The sequence below is a fragment of the Carassius carassius genome, chromosome 33 (assembly GCF_963082965.1).
Source record: "Carassius carassius chromosome 33, fCarCar2.1, whole genome shotgun sequence".
Taxonomy (NCBI): domain Eukaryota; kingdom Metazoa; phylum Chordata; class Actinopteri; order Cypriniformes; family Cyprinidae; genus Carassius; species Carassius carassius.
The window spans coordinates 12,122,058-12,142,558 of NC_081787.1; the positions used below are offsets into that span (position 1 = coordinate 12,122,058).

At 42.1% G+C, this 20,501-nt stretch overlaps 1 long non-coding RNA gene across 1 annotated transcript; it reads right to left on the reverse strand.

Annotated features, from left to right (window-relative positions):
• Window positions 1–8,854: 8,854 nt before the first annotated feature.
• Window positions 8,855–9,338, reverse strand: LOC132114235 (uncharacterized). The gene is made up of 2 exons (XR_009425271.1): window positions 9,244–9,338; window positions 8,855–9,099 (listed from the first exon to the last, which is right to left on the reverse strand). It is a non-coding gene; the product is annotated as an uncharacterized LOC132114235 (long non-coding RNA).
• Window positions 9,339–20,501: the final 11,163 nt, after the last annotated feature.

Here is a 20,501-nt window from a genome sequence, read left to right on the forward strand (position 1 = left end):
AGAAGAGAAAGGAATGATGAGAATCTCTCTCTCTCTCTCTCTCTCTCTCTTTTCTTATTAATTTAGTCATGCACTGCTCTGCCTCTCTCTCTTCAATTTTTTCCCCTTTTGCTTGTCGTTTTGACCTCTGTTGAATTCTGCTGCCCTCCTTACACATTTCACATTGATTGAGGGAACACGGAGAGAAGAGAATAAAGGAGTCTCTTTGCTATCTTCCTTTCTAAACTGTCAGACTCTTTGTATTCAAGAAGATCAGGTCAAAATTTTAATTGCCCAGAGCTAGCTGAGGAATATATGGCCATTGTACTCTGACAAATAAAATTTGGCTTCTTTGTTAATCATCTGTCAAAACAACTAATGTATGAAATTATTAAACAAATCAGTTAAAGGGCTATAGACGGTTTCAACGGCAACAACATAAACAAACGTTACTGCGCATGTGCGCTTTTGTGGACCTAACTTAACTTCCGATAGACTTCCAAATAGAATCAATAACAACAGCCAAGTCCCTCTAGAGTAGATATTTTTTGATAACAAACAAAATATGTTTGCCGTGTGGATCAGGCGGACTTAATGAAAATGCAAATTCATTCTTTGCCAGCAGGAGATGTTTTAAAGCATAGACATAAAGCGCGAGAAATAGAGGTTTCCCCAGTAACAGCTGTAAACAAAGCAGAGCTGGTACTTTCACACACTGCTTTATCAGGCATATAACATGCAAGTCTTCCTTCAGAAAAACAGTAATATAAAAACACCTGTGCCTCGTTTTGATATTTAAATATATAAATGTAAGGAATTATTATTTTTAAACGTGCAGTACGTAACGTTACTCATGTTTATTCAACGAAGCCTTTTTGAAAATCGATCAGTTTTAAAATTGTGGCGAGTCTCCAAAAATAAATAAATGTATGGGAAACACATCCCGCAGCACAACCACCTGACCCCAACTTCAGTCTACTCATCACCTTGTCTTTAACTGCGTCTGTAGAAGGCACTGCAGCCAGACTGATATACACAACAAAGACAGGAAGTTAACTCAGGTCCAGGCGCGTGCGCCCGATGAAACCGTCTATAGTTCACCCCCAAATGTAAATTCGGTCATCATTTTCTCACCCTTGTGTTTACACAAATCTGTGCAACTTTCTGTATATATATAAGTTTTTGCTTTTTTGTCCATCCAATGAGCACAAAATGCCACATGGACACAAAATAAATAAATGAAATAAAATATATTTAACTAATGGTAGATGGAATGATTGTTTGGAAAACCCATTTTGAAACAATTCCAATTCCAAATCCCTTTAGTGGGTAGAAAATACGCAGTTCTGTCAAGACTCTATCAAGTCTGAACACTACACACAGTTATATCAAGACTTCAAACCTCTTCTATTAAAATGAACCATTTAATTATTATTATGATTATGATTATTAATAATAATAATAATAATAATAATAATAATAATAAATAAATATATATATATATATATATATATATATATATATATATATATATATTCCCGAGTGCCTTTGTCTGTCATTATCACTCTTTCAGGAATAACAGCTGCCCCTAAGCGGACTCTCTGCTCTGATATAGATTACCTCAGTCTACCCATCTGCCCTCAGGAAACCCAATCTCCGCAACAGAGATGACAGGTTAAAGAAAACATCAGATAGGACCAAACGAAATGCTCAGCATGAAAGCAGCAGAAAATGAGCCGGTATAATTATGCCTGACTGGGGCCCTGCTGTTATTCCAGCGAGTGTGTCTGAAATCGATGAGGAACATTTGCTCTGGACCCTTCTTCTCTCCTGACCCTTTCCACCCTCAGAAAGTCCCTAAATGCATGATATTGATAAGTCAGTTCTCTGGCTCCTATCTGTTAGTTTCAGGCCATGGCCCTCGGTCTTCAAAGCCAGGGGCTCATTTGGCTCATAGACCTATGAGAGTTTGGCATTGCTACATTTAGTGATTCTCCAATTCAAATGCATATTGATTTCAGGCTGGGGTTAGAGGCAGGGTGAATCGCTCACTCGCTTTCTCTGTTCTTGTTTGTTTGTCACTTTCTCGCTCTCTCTGGTTCTTTTTATAATCTTGCGCTACTAATCTCTCCACTTGTCCTCCATACCTGTCATCTTTACCTCCTGCCTCTCTCTCTCTCTGTACTAAATCTTTTCCTGGCGACTGTAATGGTCTGAGAATGAAAGGAAGGTCAGGATGTGAAGCTGCTGAGATCTGTAAGTGCTGGATCAATACGCCAATTGGATTTGCCCACTCGTATTAAGCAGTGCATCTAATAGCCTCTTCTGGCCATCGATGCAGCCAGCCATCATTTAATTACACTCACTGTGTTACAAGCACCTCAGTTCAGACTAGCCATTTCAATCTAGAGGGGAACCCGGCAGCGAACACTCAGATTTTTTACTGGGAGTGTAAAATATATCTGCATCCTCTGTGATGAGATGGCAAAATCACCAAATACAACTGAATGTTGAAGAGAAATCATTATTATTATTATTTAGCTACAAGTAGCTCTTGTACTTTTTGGTTCATATTCCGCACTCAATTAGATTTTTTTTTTTTCTTTTGATGTAGTTTAGTCAATATTTCATCATATTTATTAATTTCAGTCAAGTTTACTTCAAATAAAATGGCATCTGGGTTTAATTAACGTGAATGATATGTGGTTGGGGAGTTTTTTAAAATGTTTTCAAAGTAAAACTGACTTAAATTAATAAATATAAAAATGATGGAATGCTGACTAGATTAAATTTTTCATCAAAAGAAAAAAAAAATGTAATAATGAACATGATTATAAGAGCTATAAAGCTAAACACGTAGCGGAAATTCTTCTCAAAAGTCAGTATTTGTAGTTTTTTTTTAGTCATCAGTAAATTTCTCCTGGTTGCAATATGATGTGTTTTATAGGAAAGCAGTGGTCGCCAATGTCTGAAAGAAACATTTAATGACATATTTACATCCAGAACAATCTGTAAAAAGGGATCACAGAAGAGATTCATTATAATCCCATTACTGGAATTCTTATTCTTGAGTGCTGTATCGTTGATTCACATCAGAGTGTAATATTAAAATCAGAGTTTCATCGTATCCCTTCTGGATTGCTTTGTTTCACTTTAAAAAACTGGCAGAAGGACACAAAGCATTTCTTGGTCGGTCAAGTCTTTTGATTGGGGGGTGGTGGGGGGCAGCTGGCGAGGCAAACATTTGTTTCAATTTTTCAATTAAAATGAAAACAGGCCATTGATCCCGCTTAGTGAGTGCAGTGCAGCCTAAAAAGGCATCCATCTAGTTTGAAAGTGTGACAAGGGGTATTGAGGTGGATGTGTGATCTGTGTGAGGCAATTAATAAACTGGTTTCTTTAGAAGACTAACATTAAAAAATCATTATGAAGAACTCATCTCCTGTACTCCCGCTTTGAGCCTGTCCCATTACAGAGAACATAACTGATTGGTTAATCTATGGCTTCATTGATTAGCTGATTGACTGATGCTGTCATTAAATTGTGATTTAAGCTGCAAGTGCGATGTCTAGATGATTGCGAAAACAGGACATGCAAAAGCACTGATAAATAAAAGAATCTGAAGACTGTTGTAAATTTGAGTACTTTCGTACTGTATGACAGACCCCTTTTTCATAAAGATTCATGGAACACATATAGAATGTGTTAAATTAACAGTATTTTTTCTTAGGCAATAATGGTAACTACAGGCTGTACAAATGCAACTTATATGCAACTTATCTGATGGGTTATATTATTGATACCAATCTCAAAACGGAGTTTCTAATCCAGTTTTTCAAAAGCAGACTGCTCTTAAAGCTTGCCTTCATGAAATCAAGCATAGATGCTTACCAGTGGCAGCTGGTGTTTCTCTGGAGTGAGGAAGCAGAGATGTCACATATCAATGGTAAAATGTGTACTCAGATCTATTTCAGATCTGCAGGGCTGCTCCTAAAAGCTGTTTCTCAACTTGCTGCTAAACACTGAAATGCTGATGGGAGTGGCAACAGAAAAGAGACAAGACTATGAATGCTATGTTAAAGGTCAAATCAGACTTAAAAAATAAAAAAATAAATTAGTGGTGGGATGTTATCGGCGTTAACGTGCTATGTTAATGGGAGACTCTTATCGGGCGATAAAAAAAAATATCGCCGTTAATCTATTCTCAAAGTTGGGTTGGGAGCTGGGTCTATACTACGCAAGCTATGATGACTTTCACCTTTGATATTTTAGCGCGGATGTATACCTAGCCGAATCTGTAGGGGGCGAGAACGAGTCATTAAACCTGTGTGTATGCCTACTGGGAAATTACCACATCAAACGTGACGTGCTAACATGGATGCAGCTGAAGCCGCCGGGATTGCTTCAGGGATTTTTTTTTTTAAAGAAGCTTCCCAATGGAAACCTCGACAAGACGCATGCCTGTTTCACACATACTCCGTCTGCGGTGTGTATGCAGTCCGTGCGCGTTTTGTATGTGGTGCTGAAGACTTAACATTACTTTTAGTCATTATTTTATTTGGGTAGCACACATATTCTGAATGCCTTCGGCAGAATTCAAATGAGCCATTTTAATCTAGATTAATTCCAAGATTACAGTGAGATTAATCTAGATTAAAAAAAAATTAATCTATGCCCACCACTAAAATAAATGCATCTCAGAACACAATGTGTTTGTACGTTGTTAAAAATTTCCCTCTCATGTAAAACTTGTCCAATCATCATGTATAGAAGCCATCCAGAGTAAATTTTTTTTTATGTTTTTTCCCCCTAAATATATATTACAACATTAAAAAATTAGAAAAAAAACAAACATACAATAAAATACATAACTTTGAATCATACAGTATTGTACACTTAATCACCAAACAGACATTACTTGCTCAAATTAAGTTCTTATTTGGGTCACCCCTCTAAAATGTTTTAACATAATTTACAGATTTTGGCAACCACAACATTTTTTGTCTGGGTTTTTTTTTCATTCTAATCTTGTGTTCTCTGAAACATTATCTTCTACACTCTCCTGTATTGAAGTGCATTGTTTGACTCTGTGTTCTTTTGGACTAATGCCACAGAACATCTTGGAGCAGGGCCCACAGAAAGGCTGCTTCCAGTTGCAGCCGAGAGACAGGAAGTAGACCATAACCTCAGCCTCTGATCATACTGTTCAAAACACATTGCCCTGCCATCTCCCATTTATCTAAAACTCTATCAGACTTCAGGGTGCGCGCACACACACACACACACACACACACACACACACACACACACACACACACACACACACACACACACCTTAAAGTAAGAGGAAGAGTTCATTATACTTATGAGAAAGAGCAAGGCAGCAAATCTAATTCGCTTCTGAAGGAACGCAGTGTTATTGCTTTTCTATATTCAGTCTGTCTTTCAGTTCTCTGTCGCTTGTGCACATTATTTGAGGGCTCACCTAGGGAGTCATTTGAAGCGGACAAAAATAAATCCCTGATATAGTTAAGCATTATGAGAGTTTAATGTTCTAACATGTCTGAGCACTAATAGAATAGGTTCCTCACTTTCATTGATGGGAGCCATTTTATTTTGGGACTGGAAATAAAACACAGGGGATAAAGAGAACAATTGTAAGATACAGTTACATTTGTTCAGTTGTTTTCGCTTCAGGCAGAAGTAAGCAGCTTTGAACCAAAGCGCCGGTGAAAACTGGTGCAGATGGCAAAAGTCACACACTGTCAAAGAGCTGAGCAGAAAGCACAGAGCTAATTAAGCTAAATCTGAATGCTTAGTGCAAAGAAAATACAATAGATGCAATTATGGAGGTCCATCTATGGGAGCTATGGGATCAGTGCAATTAAAAAGAAATGCTGTAGAACAATGCAACAAAATTTGTTATATATTAATCTATATAAGCTGAAAGCCTAGCTGGTCATAATTTATGTGAATTATATATAAAGCTGAAATAAATTAAAATATAAATATTAGATTAAAAAAAGTGTGCCTTTGTAACTACCTGATATATATATATATATATATATATATATATATATAGAAACTAATGACTGACAAGCTCACCTCCACATACACATACAGTGTATTTTCCAATACATTTGTGCAACGTTTGGTGCAAAATGAAAATGAAAATTAAATTACATAATTTTCATTTGCCATTTCATACACCAGTTTTAATATGTAAAATGAAAACTAATTTTAACGCTTTATAAGTTGCAAAATTAAAATGAAAATGTATTACAGAAATGATTAGATATGTATAACATGTTCAAGCAAAAACTGTGGCAAAATTATCATTTAAATGTTATTTTTCTTAAATGCATTAACACTCACAGTCAAGACACTTACGATTGCATTTTCATTCAGTGTCCCGCAATGATTGTAGCAAAATTCAATGTGCACATTGAAAATGCATTCCGAGCCGATCATGTGTCCGCCCCCTCCCGCCATGTCAATCACTGCGTGAACAAGGCGGGGCTTGGAGAAGGTCAAGAGACTCAAATCTCAAGAAGACGATTCAAGTGGGAGAACTTGGACAAGACAGTTGGTCCATGTACGTTTTGATCATTTCAGTTTATGGCTTTAATATTTCATTCACACTGGTGGGCGGAGCTGAAACGCTGCTTTCATCTGATTGGTCGAATCGCTCCACCTTCAACTCGTCTTTTCATTCTTTCAGGCAGAACAAGAGTCAGTGCGAGTGAAGCACTGTAATGTCTGAAACCACCGCTCACTGTTAATTAGCATTATATTTGAATCAGATGTAGCTGGGCACATAATTCGTGCTGCTGAGACCTGCAAATTATTTTTAGGTTGTAGTATTGTATGAATATTGTCCCACAGATAAATACAGTGCAAATAGTTCTGTCTCTTTGGGAAAAAGTGAAGTTGAAATAAAAATCAATAATAGACTGAACAGTTCCATGTCTGTAACATTTACTACTCTCATCTTTTAAGTCATAAGGCACTAGGTATGTGTGTGTGACATTAATAAATAATTGTAAAAATTAATATTGTTACATTTCTGAAATAAAAATAGTAAAATTAGCTCTATGCTGCTCCGTGCTCCTGTAGCCTACCCCAGAGCGCCTTCTCGTGGCTGTAGACGGTAATGTCTGAATTCTGAATAAATGCATTATTCATATGTTTTTTTTCCTCGTCATGACGCATTTTTGGACTGATGCAACTTATACCGAAAAATACGGGTAACATTATTATTATTATTTATTATGAGAGTAATTGACACAGACTAGAACTTTAATGTTTCACCAAATTCAGCTCAGATCTTCAGACTCGTCTGACTCCTGTTGCTGTATAACTGACTAGACTTACCTTCCCCAAAATTCCTATTTAATTTTATTTCATAAATGTAACTATATTTATTTCCACTTCACTGTTATCCAAGGAGACAGAACTATTTGCACTGTTTTTATCAGTGGGACAATATTTATACAATACTATAACCTAGAAATAATTTAACGGGGTCTCTTGCAAGTCGCAGCAGCACGAATTATGTGACCAGCATCATCAGATTCAAATATTATGCTAATTAACAGTGAGCGGTGGTTTCAGACATTACAGTGCTTCACTCGCACTCTTATTCTTATCTGCCTGAAAGAATGAAAAGACTGTGCTGAAGGTGGAGCGATTCGACCAATCAGATGAAAGGAGCGCTTCAGCGCCGCCCACAAGTGCGAATGAAATATTGAAGCCATAAACCGAAATGATCAAAACGTACACGGACAAACGGTCTTGTCCATGTTCTCTCACTTGAATCCTCTTCTTGAGATTTGAGTCTCTGACCTTCTGCAAGCCCCGCCTTGTTCACGCAGTGATTGACATGGCGTGAGGGGGCGGACACGTGATCGGCTCGGAATGCATTTTCAATGTGCACATTGAATTTTGCTACATTCATTGCGGGACATTGAATGAAAATGCAATCGAAGTGTCTTGACTGTGAGTGTTAATGCATTTAAGAAAAATAGCATTTAAATGATAATTTTGCCACAGTTTTTGCTTGAACATGTTATACATATCTAATCATTTCTGTAATACATTTTCATTTTAATTTTGCAACTTATAAAGTGTTAAAATTAGTATTCATTTTACATATTAAAACTGGTGTATGAAATGCCAAATGAAAATTATGTAATTTAATTTTCATTTTCATTTTGCGCCATACGTTTCACAAATGTATTGGAAAATGTAAATGTAAATACAGAAATGCATTGCCATTTTACATATTGCATTGTCATTTTGCATATTACATTCCAAATTGAATATCGCTACCCATATGCTTCCATACGTTCATGGGTTGGTTTAACTTTATATTGATTATGTATCGATACTCAACACAACGATCAGCACTGCAGCGATTGACTGGTGGCAAGACGGCAACGTAACAATATCATATTGAAAAAACTTGACAAATTTCTGGACTTTTATAAGAAACAGCCAAGCGAACAAAACTACATAAATGTTATAATAGATAAATGAAATGTTCAATGTTTTTATTTTATTTTTATTTCTTACATGATTCCCAATTATTTAGATTCGAGATTTATAATATTTGTACAGTCTTTACACTTTTATTTCAGTGTAGTAATTAGCTATTCATTAAATTTTATATTTGTACAGATTTGTTATGTGACCGCATTAATGAAAGTTTCTTAAGGGTCAAGATCATCTTATCTGCATCTCCTGCGCTCCATCAAATAGCTCCATAATAGCTCAAATTATGCACGACTCTACATTATCTTTATATCATTATGTGTAAGTCAAGTCAAGTCAAGTCACCTTTATTTATATAATGCTTTAAACAAAATACATTGCATCAAAGCAACTGAACAAAATTCATTAGGAAAACAGTGTTTTAATAATGCAAAATGACAGTTAAAGGCAGTTCATCATTGAATTCAGTGATGTTATCATATCAGTTCAGTTTTAATAGTATCTGTGTAGTCATTTGCAATCAAGTCAATGATATCGCTGTAAATGAAGTGACCCCAACTAAGCAAGCCAGAGGCGACAGCGGCAAGGAACCAAAACTCCATCGGTGACAAAATGGAGAAGAAAAGCCTTGGGAGAAAGCAGGCTCAGTTGGGGGGCCAGTTCTCCTCTGACCAGGCGAAACCAGCATTTCAATTCCAGGCAGCAGCAAAGTCAGATTGTGCAGAAGAATCATCAGTTTCCTGTGGCCTTGTCCTGGTAGTCGTCTGAGACAAGGTCTTTACAGGGGATCTGTATCTGGGGCTCTAGTTGTCCTGGTCTCCACTGTCTTTCAGGGCTGTAGAGGTCCTCTCTAGGTGCTGATCCACCATCTGGTCTGGATACTTACTGAATCCGGGTGACTGCAGTGACCCTCTGATCTGAAAACAGACTGGATCTGGTGGCTACGGTTGTCACAGTGTCTGGGTTGTGTTCCCTGGGTTTCCACTAGATGTCCTCCTTTCCCACGGTGTCTGTCACTTTATGAACTGTCTGTTCCCTTATTTGGTCACCTTCCTCCTTGTTTGGGTTAATTGATTAGTCCCCACCTGTCTCCAGTTCCCTCATTACCTTCTGTGTATTTATACCCGGTCTGTCTGAGTATGTGTCACGGAGTCCTTGTTTAATTTAATATGTTAAAGTTAATCCGTAGTCTTGATCTTGCCGTGTGTTCTTGTCTGTTTTCTGGTTTATTTGGATATTCTGGTTTTGACCCTGCCTGGACTGTTTACCCCTTTGGATTACCCTTTGAATAAATAACTTACCTGCAATTGGTTCCCTCTCCTGTGTTATCTGTAACACCCAACAGGACAGAAGGACTCCGTCACAGTAGGAACCAGCGGTATGTCATTTTTCCGTTCCCCAGCCAAGATGGCGGAGCGGCGAACCAAGTACCTTCGGTTGATCGCCCTCCGCCAAGAGGGCAATGAAGTGGGTGCCCTGGCTCAGGTGTTCTGGTCCCTGGCCGAGGGCATGGGCTACAACGATGCGGCCCTCAAGGACTATTTCAATGGCGGGCTGGATGATCCAGTGTCTCAGGAGAAGATGGCGCAGTTAGAGACACTGGAATTCTGGGAATTCGTGCGCTACCTGCAGCATCGGCTTCGGTGGGATGCCTCAGCCACTTCTGTCTCTTCCGGCGGGGTGGTCGTCAGCCCAGCACCACTGCCCAGGATGGCAACCAGCCAAGCGCCACAACCCAAGATGGCCGCCAGTCCAGCACCACTGCCCAGGATGGCTACCAGCCAAGCGCCACAACCCAAGATGGCCGCCAGTCCAGCACCACTGCCCAGGATGGCTACCAGCCAAGTGCCACAGCACAAGATGGCCTCTAACCCAGCGCCAATGCCCAAATTGGCCACCGTTCCAGCGACACAGCCCAAGATGGCCGCTAGCCCAGCGCCAATGCCCAAATTTGCCACCGGTCCAGCGCCACAGTACAAGATGGCCACCAGCCCAGCACCACAGTACAAGAGGGCCGCCTGTCCAGAGTCATGGCCCAAGATGGCTGCTTGCCCAGCGCCGCTGCACAGGATGAGAGTCTCAGTTGACCCTCCGGAGTCGAGTCAGGTTCCAGTTGACCCTCCGGAGTCGAGTCAGGTGCCAGTGAACTCTCCGGAGTCGAGTCAGGTGCCAGTGAACTCTCCGGAGTCGAGTCAGGTGCCAGTGAACTCTCCGGAGTCGAGTCAGGTGCCAGTGAACTCTCCGGAGTCGAGTCAGGTGCCAGTGAACTCTCCAGAGTCGAGTCAGGTGCCAGTGAACTCTCCAGAGTCGAGTCAGGTGCCAGTGAATCCTCCAGAGTCAGGGCTAGTCACCGCTGATCCTCCAGAGTCAGGGCTAGTCACCGCTGATCCTCCAGAGTCAGGGCTAGTCACCGCTGATCCTCCAGAGTCAGGGCTAGTCACCGCTGATCCTCCAGAGTCAGGGCTAGTCACCGCTGATCCTCCAGAGTCAGGGCTAGTCACCGCTGACCCTCCAGAGTCAGGGCTAGTCACCGCTGACCCTCCAGAGTCAGGGCTAGTCACCGCTGACCCTCCAGAGTCAGGGCTAGTCACCGCTGACCCTCCAGAGTCAGGGCTAGACACCGCTGACCCTCCAGAGTCAGGGCTAGTCACCGCTGACCCTCCAGAGTCAGGGCTAGTCACCGCTGACCTTCAAGGACTGAGTCAAGTCACCGGTGATCTTCAAGGACTGAGTCAAGTCACCGGTGATCTTCAAGGACTGAGTCAAGTCACCGGTGATCTTCAAGGACTGAGTCAAGTCACCGGTGATCTTCAAGGACTGAGTCAAGTCACCGGTGATCTTCAAGAACAAAGGCAAGTCACCGGTGATCTTCAAGAACAAAGGCAAGTCACCTCTGATCTTCATGAACAAAGGCAAGTCACCTCTGATCTTCATGAACAAAGGCAAGTCACCATTGACCTTCATGAGCAAAGGCAAGTCACCATTGACCTTCATGAGCAAATGCAAGTCACCAATGATCTTCATGAGCAGTGTCAGGCCAGCACCAATCTTCTGGAGTCCAGTAAGGACACCAGGGAATTACCAGAGTTTCGTCGTCCCGTTGGTCCAGCCGCACGGAGGTCTGCTCCGCCTTGTGGGGCTCTGGTCCTGACCACATGGCTGTGGTGGTCTTCTGCTCCGCCCTGGGGGCCTTCTGCCCTGACCACACGGCTGTGGGGGACTTCCGCTCCGCCCTGGAGGACTCTGGCTTCGTCCACAAGGACGTGGTGGTCTTCTGCTCCGCTCTGGGGGGCTTCCGTCCTGACCACACGGTTGTGGTGGTCTTCTGCTCCGCCCTGGGGGGCTTCCGTCCTGACCACACGGTTGTGGTGGTCTTCTGCTTCGCCCTGGAGGGTTTCCGCCTTGACCACAGGGGTGGGGTGGTCCTCTGCTCCGCCCTGGGGGGCTTGTGCCCTGACCTCACGGTTGTGGTGGTCTTCTGTTCCGCCCTGGTGGGCGCCACGTGATGTCCTTTTGGACTTATTTTTTGTGTTTCTTGTTTCCTGTTGTGTTTTCTGTCGGTTCCCCTCTGTTAGTCTGGCCCTCCGTCCCTCCTCCTGGACCTCCTCCGGTCCTCCTGGTCTCCCTGTTTTGTGTTTACACTTCTGGTGTCTGTTTCCCATGTTTCCTTTCTGGCCCTCCGTCCCTCACCCTGAGCCTCCACCTGTCCGCCTCCCTCTTGTTCTCTGTTTTGTGTCATGTCGTGGAGCGTCTGGGAGCCGCTCCGTAGAGGGGGGGTACTGTCACAGTGTCTGGGTTGTGTTCCCTGGTTTTCCACTAGATGTCCTCCTTTCCCACGGTGTCTGTCACTTTATGAACTGTCTGTTCCCTTACTTGGTTATTTGGATATTCTGGTTTTGACCCTGCCTGGACTGTTTACCCCTTTGGATTACCCTTTGAATAAATAACTTACCTGCAATTGGTTCCCTCTCCTGTGTTATCTGTAACACCCAACATGACAACGGTGACCTCGGAATAAGAGAGAAACAGACTAAAATTAGCATAGATGCCATTCTTCTAATGATGTACCAAGTACATCGGGTGTTATTGGAAGTGTTCCCGGTTCCAGTTTACCTAATTAATGCAGCCTAAAAATCCTTTAACGGATTTGGATATTAGAAGCATATTAGTGTTACTTGTAAGCCAGGTTAAAGAGATGGGTCTTTAATCTTTATTTAAACTGCAAGAGTGTGTCTGCCTCCCGAACAATGTTAGGTAGGTTATTCCAGAGTTTAGGCACCAAATAGGAAAAGGCTATGCCGCCCGCAGTTGATTTTGACATTCTAGGTATTATCAAATTGCCTGAGTTTTGGGAACCAAGCGGCCGTGGAGGATTATAATGTAACAAGAGCTCATTCAAATACTGAGGTGCTAAACCATCCAGGGCTTTATAAGTAATAAGCAATATTTTAAAATCTATAAAATGTTTGATAGGGAGCCAGTGCAGTGTGGAAAGAACAGGGCTAATATGGTCGTACTTCCTGGTTCTAGTTAGAACTCTTGCTGCTGCATTTTGGACTAGCTGTAGTTTGTTTACTAAGCATGTAGAACAACCACCCAATAAAACTCAAAAACAGTTATGAAGTAATAATTTTATGACGAATATATTTGCTGTGTCTATAATACAACCCGAATTCCGGAAAAGTTGGGACGTTTTTTAAATTTTAATAAAATGAAAACTAAAAGATTTCAAATCACATGAGCCAATATTTTATTCACAATAGAACATAGATAACATAGCAAATGTTTAAACTGAGAAAGTTTACAATTTTATGCACAAAATGAGCTCATTTCAATTTTGATTTCTGCTACAGGTCTCAAAATAGTTGGGACGGGGCATGTTTACCATGGTGTAGCATCTCCTTTTCTTTTCAAAACAGTTTGAAGACGTCTGGGCATTGAGGCTATGAGTTGCTGGAGTTTTGCTGTTGGAATTTGGTCCCATTCTTGCCTTATATAGATTTCCAGCTGCTGAAGAGTTCGTGGTCGTCTTTGACGTATTTTTCGTTTAATGATGCGCCAAATGTTCTCTATAGGTGAAAGATCTGGACTGCAGGCAGGCCAGGTTAGCACCCGGACTCTTCTACGACGAAGCCATGCTGTTGTTATAGCTGCAGTATGTGGTTTTGCATTGTCCTGCTGAAATAAACAAGGCCTTACCTGAAATAGATGTTGTTTGGAGGGAAGCATATGTTGCTCTAAAACCTTTATATACCTTTCAGCATTCACAGAGCCTTCCAAAACATGCAAGCTGCCCATACCGTATGCACTTATGCACCCCCATACCATCAGAGATGCTGGCTTTTGAACTGAACGCTGATAACATGCTGGAAGGTCTCCCTCCTCTTTAGCCCGGAGGACATGGCGTCCGTGATTTCCAACAAGAATGTCAAATTTGGACTCGTCTGACCATAAAACACTATTCCACTTTAAAATAGTCCATTTTAAATGAGCCTTGGCCCACAGGACACGACGGCGCTTCTGGACCATGTTCACATATGGCTTCCTTTTTGCATGATAGAGCTTTAGTTGGCATCTGCTGATGGCACGGCGGATTGTGTTTACCGACAGTGGTTTCTGAAAGTATTCCTGGGCCCATTTAGTAATGTCATTGACACAATCATGCCGATGAGTGATGCAGTGTCGTCTGAGAGCCCGAAGACCACGGGCATCCAATAAAGGTCTCCGGCCTTGTCCCTTACGCAGAGATTTCTCCAGTTTCTCTGAATCTTTTGATGATGTTATGCACTGTAGATGATGAGATTTGCAAAGCCTTTGCAATTTGACGTTGAGGAACATTGTTTTTAAAGTTTTCCACAATTTTTTTACGCAGTCTTTCACAGATTGGAGAGCCTCTGCCCATCTTTACTTCTGAGAGACTCTGCTTCTCTAAGACTAATCTTTTATAGCTAATCATGTTACAGACCTGATATCAATTAACTTAATTAATCACTAGATGTTCTCCCAGCTGAATCTTTTCAAAACTTCTTGCTTTTTTAGCCATTTGTTGCCCCCATGCCAACTTTTTTGAGACCTGTAGCAGGCATTAAATTTTATATGAGCTGATTAAGTGGATAAAAGTGTAAAATTTCTCAGTTTAAACATTTGCTACGTTATCTATGTTCTATTGTGAATAAAATATTGGCTCATGTGATTTGAAATTCCTTTAGTTTTCATTTTATTAAAATTTAAAAAACGTCCCAACTTTTCCGGAATTCGGGTTGTAGTAGGCTATTATGGACTACACAACATTATTATATTATCTTTAAATACATTTTTAATCATTGTCCCTGGATCAGTAGGATACCCTTAGCGGTAGTAGCGGACAGATTCTAAGGATCAGTTCTGGTTAAAAAGATGCAATCTAATCCTTTTTACATGAAATAAGCCTGCTCCCAAACACATTTAAGCTTACGGATCTGTTGCTATGACAGCAACTCCGGGATGAGCTTCAAAGAACCATATGATCCAAGATCATACCAAATCATCAACAATCAAATCCAGCTAACTGAGTTAGCGATTTACGAAGAACGGGCCCTCGCCTTGATCTTATTCCCTGCATCCCTCCTCTCTTTGACCTAACCCCTCCTCCTCCACTAAACTCAGCATGTGCTTGGGCAGCTAGCCTGTCAATCAATAACACCCCAGACTGGCAGGAAGTCTAATGATTCCTGAGGCTTCAATAGGGCTTGGGCGTCATGACGTCATTACTTGGCATGGCATGCTGATGGCCTCCTTTACTACTACTCGGACTACTGCGCAGTGTTTAGACGTACTCCCTCTCAACATTGAACATTTGAAATAAGGGAAATTTCCCGGTTTAATCATCCAAAATACGGTGAAATTTCAACATTCATCTTTCTGTTGATATCCCTCTGCTGACAGCAAAAATTCATACTACAAAACTTAAAAATAAAGTTGTTTATCTTAAAAAAGCCAACATCACGCTAAAGTTGCTTTCAAGTAAGCAAAACGATGCTTTGAAAACATCCGTTTCGCTGGAATGGCAAGGGTGTAACAACAGGACAACAGTACAGAGACTGACAGGTCCGATGGAAGGGCTACAGGAAAATACTAAAATGGGAAAGACAGCGGGAAAAAAGCTCAAATAAGTGGGAACCCTGGAAAAAATGGGAGGGTTGACAGTTACTAACTACACTTAGTTAAAAATGCAAAGTTAAAAGCACATTTGTGAGTGGTTGTTAGCACTAACAGTTACTTAACTAGCAGCTAGGTAGAGCGCAGCTCACCGTTGTCCGGATAACTGTATACTGTTTGTCAGCTTTATGATCTGGAGCTGCTGAACCCATCCATTTGTGAACTGCATATGAGACTCCAATGACTTGTAGCTTCGGAACTGTTCTGAAGTGTAAACCGTTAATAGTGCCGATTTTGTCCGCATACCGGTCTCTGTAATCCCTGTTTGGCATATCCCTGTAAATCCCACAACCTTTTCGCGATTTTAACATCTTTTTTCTTTCTCCCAACTCTGCTTCTTCTCGTTCAACTTGCTGAATGTTTACATTCGCGAGGCCATCAACATGGCCGCCACGTCCCAGAATGCCACACGGTGCCCAAGCCCTATTGACACTGAACCTCAGCTCTCCATTTCCTTCACAAACCCAGAGCTCTGACATCTGAGAGGGTTCTTCTGTTTTTCACTTTAATCCAACCCACTTCTATCAGCATTCCTCAAATCACATGTTACAAAAGTGTGGGCAGTTGTAATGGACCTAGGATTCTAATAAGCATAGCACAGCTCCCAGGCAATTCCTGCTCTGAATGTCTTATCTCTACTCTTCTCTCATTCCCTAAGGACAGCAAACTAGCTAAGTAATGACACACATACGGATGATTCCACAATATTAGACTATTTTACTCTGTTCTGAGTGCAGAGGGATGAAAGAGAAACCATGGTTTGAGAGAGAGACAATAACCTTCTGTCTTCATGGTTAGAACTACTTTCTTAAGATCAATCATGCTGAAAAACAGCACAGACAAGACATGCTGGGAAGCACAAAAGTGAAATGGTATATACAGTGACTTAAGTCTAAGACATAAGTTGTTTGTATGAATATTAACCCCCCCCCCCCCCCCATACACATTAATTAGCCATGTAGAATCTGCTTGTGGACTGCATTTTAGTCTGAGCAGTTAGTAGGGATTAGCCAAAATGAAAATAAAAATCACAATATGGCTACAATTTAATTAAATATATGCTTGCAAGCTGTTTTAAATATTAGTCTCACAGCTGTCAGTGTGAAAACCTTGTCCCAAGATTTTTTTTTGTATAAATTTTGGACACAGAAGGACCTTAATAAAATAATCAAGCACATTCACACCATCCAAGGTGCAAGTCACTTCATTTGATTAACCAACATTTCGGCTAAAAGCCTTTGTCAAGGACACAGAAGGACAACCATTCAAGTGGGACTTAAATATGCCATGGAGGGATATATAGAAGATTTTAAAATAAATATGGTGGGTAACAAGATTAATTTGGAAAGAAATAATGTTACGGTCATTAGGATTGCAAATGACAGCATCCTGGATTCATGTGCTGCAGGTTAATATTAAATTATAGTCCTTTTGCCACATTTTGCCATTTTTGTAGCATAATCATGATCAGACTGATGAGAGCTTTGGATCTTCCAGTGTTTCTCTATGGCACTGAAACCTAAAATTGTCCAAGTTCCAGTCCCCATGCAGCTGATACTCAACTTCCATTGGCTCATTTGCGTTCGAGGGGAGGGGCTTACCAAAAGGACAATTGTGGCACATATATATACTGTATATATATATATATATATATATATATATATATATATATATATATATATATATATGTGGCAGGGGGGGGCGTGGTTTAGCAAAGTTTGCAGCGGGAGAGAGAATCAGGGGTGGAGCGGTGAGTGAGTGGGTTGGACGGAAACGATCAACACTTGTTTCTTGTTGCAGTAATTGGCGTGGAGAGAGTATAAAACGCCAGGAGAAACGGGAGCAGTTGAGAGAGAGACGGACTGCTGACGCGACCTGAGAACCGGAAGAAGTAACCCAGAAGTGCTATGCGTATATTGTATATTGTTGTCAAAGTAAAAGTCACCATTGGTGTTTGCAAAGAATATTTATTTTTAAATCAGAATAAACTCGTCAGCAGTCCAGCCGACCCTTGTCCTCTTCCTTTCCTCACATAAACTCACTACACTGGTGCCGAAACCCGGGAAAGGAAGAAGGAGTGCCGCCGCCATGCAGAGCCCGTCCTCCATGCCACTTGCGGACATCATCTCATCCCTCGCGGCCCTACATCAGGAACAACATCAGGCCCTGCTGGACTTGAGAATGGATCAGGAGCGGCGGTTCCATGCCATCCTTCAAGCCCAGCAGGAGGACCGCGAGAGGTTCCGGAGCTGGATCGACCGGGAGGTTCGTACTGAGGCCACGGGACTGCCCGCAGTTCCCGCTCACCTGCCCCTTCACAAAATGGGACCACAGGATGACCCTGAAGCTTTCCTGGAACTTTTCGAAAAATCAGCTGAAGCGTGCAGCTGGCCCCGCCACCAATGGCCAGTTAGGCTGATTCCCCTGCTCTCGGGCGAGTCCCAGGTGGCCGCACAACAGCTACCGGTAGCGAACCTCCTGGTCTTTGACGACCTGAAGAGGGCCATCTTTCAGCGGTCGGGTCGGCCCTTCGCGATGGCCCAGCAGCTCCAGGACTCCTGCCGCAAGTGGCTACTGGCCGAGGGAAGTGACGTGGAACACATCATCGACCTCGTGGTACTGGAGCAGTTCATCGCTCGGCTTCCCAGGAAAACAGCCGAGTGGGTCCAGTGCCACTGTCCCACGTCGCTGGACTCGGCTATCCATCTTGCGGAGGACCACATGGTGGCGGGTGGCCGGGGGTGGGGCGGGTCTGACCAAGGGCACCACGCGAGTCCCGCCCAGGGGGGCGGGGCTGATGGCTGCTGGAGGGGACAGTGCTTCCGTTTATTCGCTCTCTCCATGCCAATTCCCCAATCCACTCCCTGCCACTGGGGCGGCCGTATCGCTTACCTGAGCACAAGAAAAAGGTAGTTCAGGCTGAATTACGACTAGGGGGAGTTGTGGCCTAATGGTTAGAGAGTCAGACCTTTAATCGAAGGGTTGTGAGTTTGAGTCTCGGGCCGGCAGGAATTGTAGGTGGGGGGAGTGCATGTACAGTGCTCTCTCAACCTTCAATACCATGACTTAGGTGCCTTTGAGCAAGGCATCAAACCCCCAACTGCTCCCCGGGCGCCGCAGCATAAATGGCTGCCCACTGCTCTGGGTGTGTGTTCACAGTGTGTGTGTGTGTTCACTGCTCTCTGTGTGTGCACTTTGGATGGGTTAAATGCAGAGCACGAATTCTGAGTATGGGTCACCATACTTGGCTGAATGTCACGTCACTTTCACTTTCAATTAGGCGCAATGCTGGAAATGGGAGTAATAGAAAAATCCAATAGTAACTGGGCGAGCCCGATAGTTTAGGGGCGTGGTTTAGCGAAGTCTGCAGCGGGAGAGAGAATCAGGAGACGAGCGGTGAGTGAGTGGGTTGGACGGAAATGATCAACACCTGTTTCTTGTTGCAGTAATTGGCGTGGAGAGAGTATAAAACACCAGGAGAAACGGGAGCAGTTGAGAGAGAGACAGACTGCTGACGCGACCTGAGAACCGCAAGAAGCAACCCGGAAGTACTATGCGTTAGAGTATATTATTGTCAAAGTAAAAGTCACCATTGGTGTTTGCAAAGAATATTTATTTTTAAATCAGAATAAACTCTTCAGCAGTCCAGCCGACCCTTGTCCTCTTCCTTTCCTCACACGAACTCATTACAATATATATATATATATATATATATATATATATATATGCTAAATTATACACTAGTTTATGTAGCAGAAATGACTCGAACCAGACAAATTAAAGAGTCGATCAGGGCTGTGTTTGAAACACGAGGCGAATTCCTCAGGAAGTCATAAAACATTCTGTGCCACATGGTATGCAACGCTGGACATCACATGTAAACCCATGAGAGTTAAACATTTCCATTGACTTCCCCCCACTGAAATTCCTAAGGGGGAAGGGGCTTTGAACCTCTGGTCTCCACGGACATCTTTGCCAAGAGAATGGCAAAGAACCTGTCTTTTCTACATGTATATGGACCAAAATGAACTCCAAAATGACTTATAAATGAATCAGTCCATCGCCTCACTTCATATTCATTTATGTGTAACCCACACATTTGACTATCATGTTATAATCACTTATTGTGTATGTCTTTTAATAACTATGGGATAACTTAAGGATTCATAATCATGTTTGGTATGTTTGTGATGGAAACTGCTTCATTGAAATAGGCCTGACAATCAAATATTTGTCAAATGTATCATATTCGTGTTATAGGAATCACGTCCAAAATTATACCCTACAAGAGCGGGAAAATTTGGACCACATTCTTGGTAAGATAAACATATGATTTACGATGCCCCCGAGCCAAGACAATATCTGATTGGTCAAGACAACATTTGAGGTGTGGCCACCAGGCCAGTTTAAATACTCAGGACACCATAAAATCTTGCTTTTAGTCTCTAGCTTTGCTTCTGCTATTAGTTATGTCTGCTTTTAGTCTCTAGCTTTGCTTCTGCTATTAGTCATGTCTGCTTTTAGTTTGCTTTTAGCTTTGCTTCTTAGCTTTAGCTTTTAGCCTTGCTTCTTAGCTTTAGCTTTTAGCCATGCTGTTTGTCATTACTGTTCTTTGAGCGCGGTTCCAGCGTGCTTTAGCCTGCACACCTGCTGCTACTTAGCCACGATGAGAAGGAACACCACCTAGTCTCGTCAAACTTTACTTCTTTTCTTTTCCGTTTGAGAGTTTCGTGTTCTGAGTTTTGTAGTTTTGTAATGTCGAGTCTCCGACGCCTGACCTCGGGTGCCCGTTCAACTTCAACCAGCCACACAACTCCATCTTCAGCCAACGT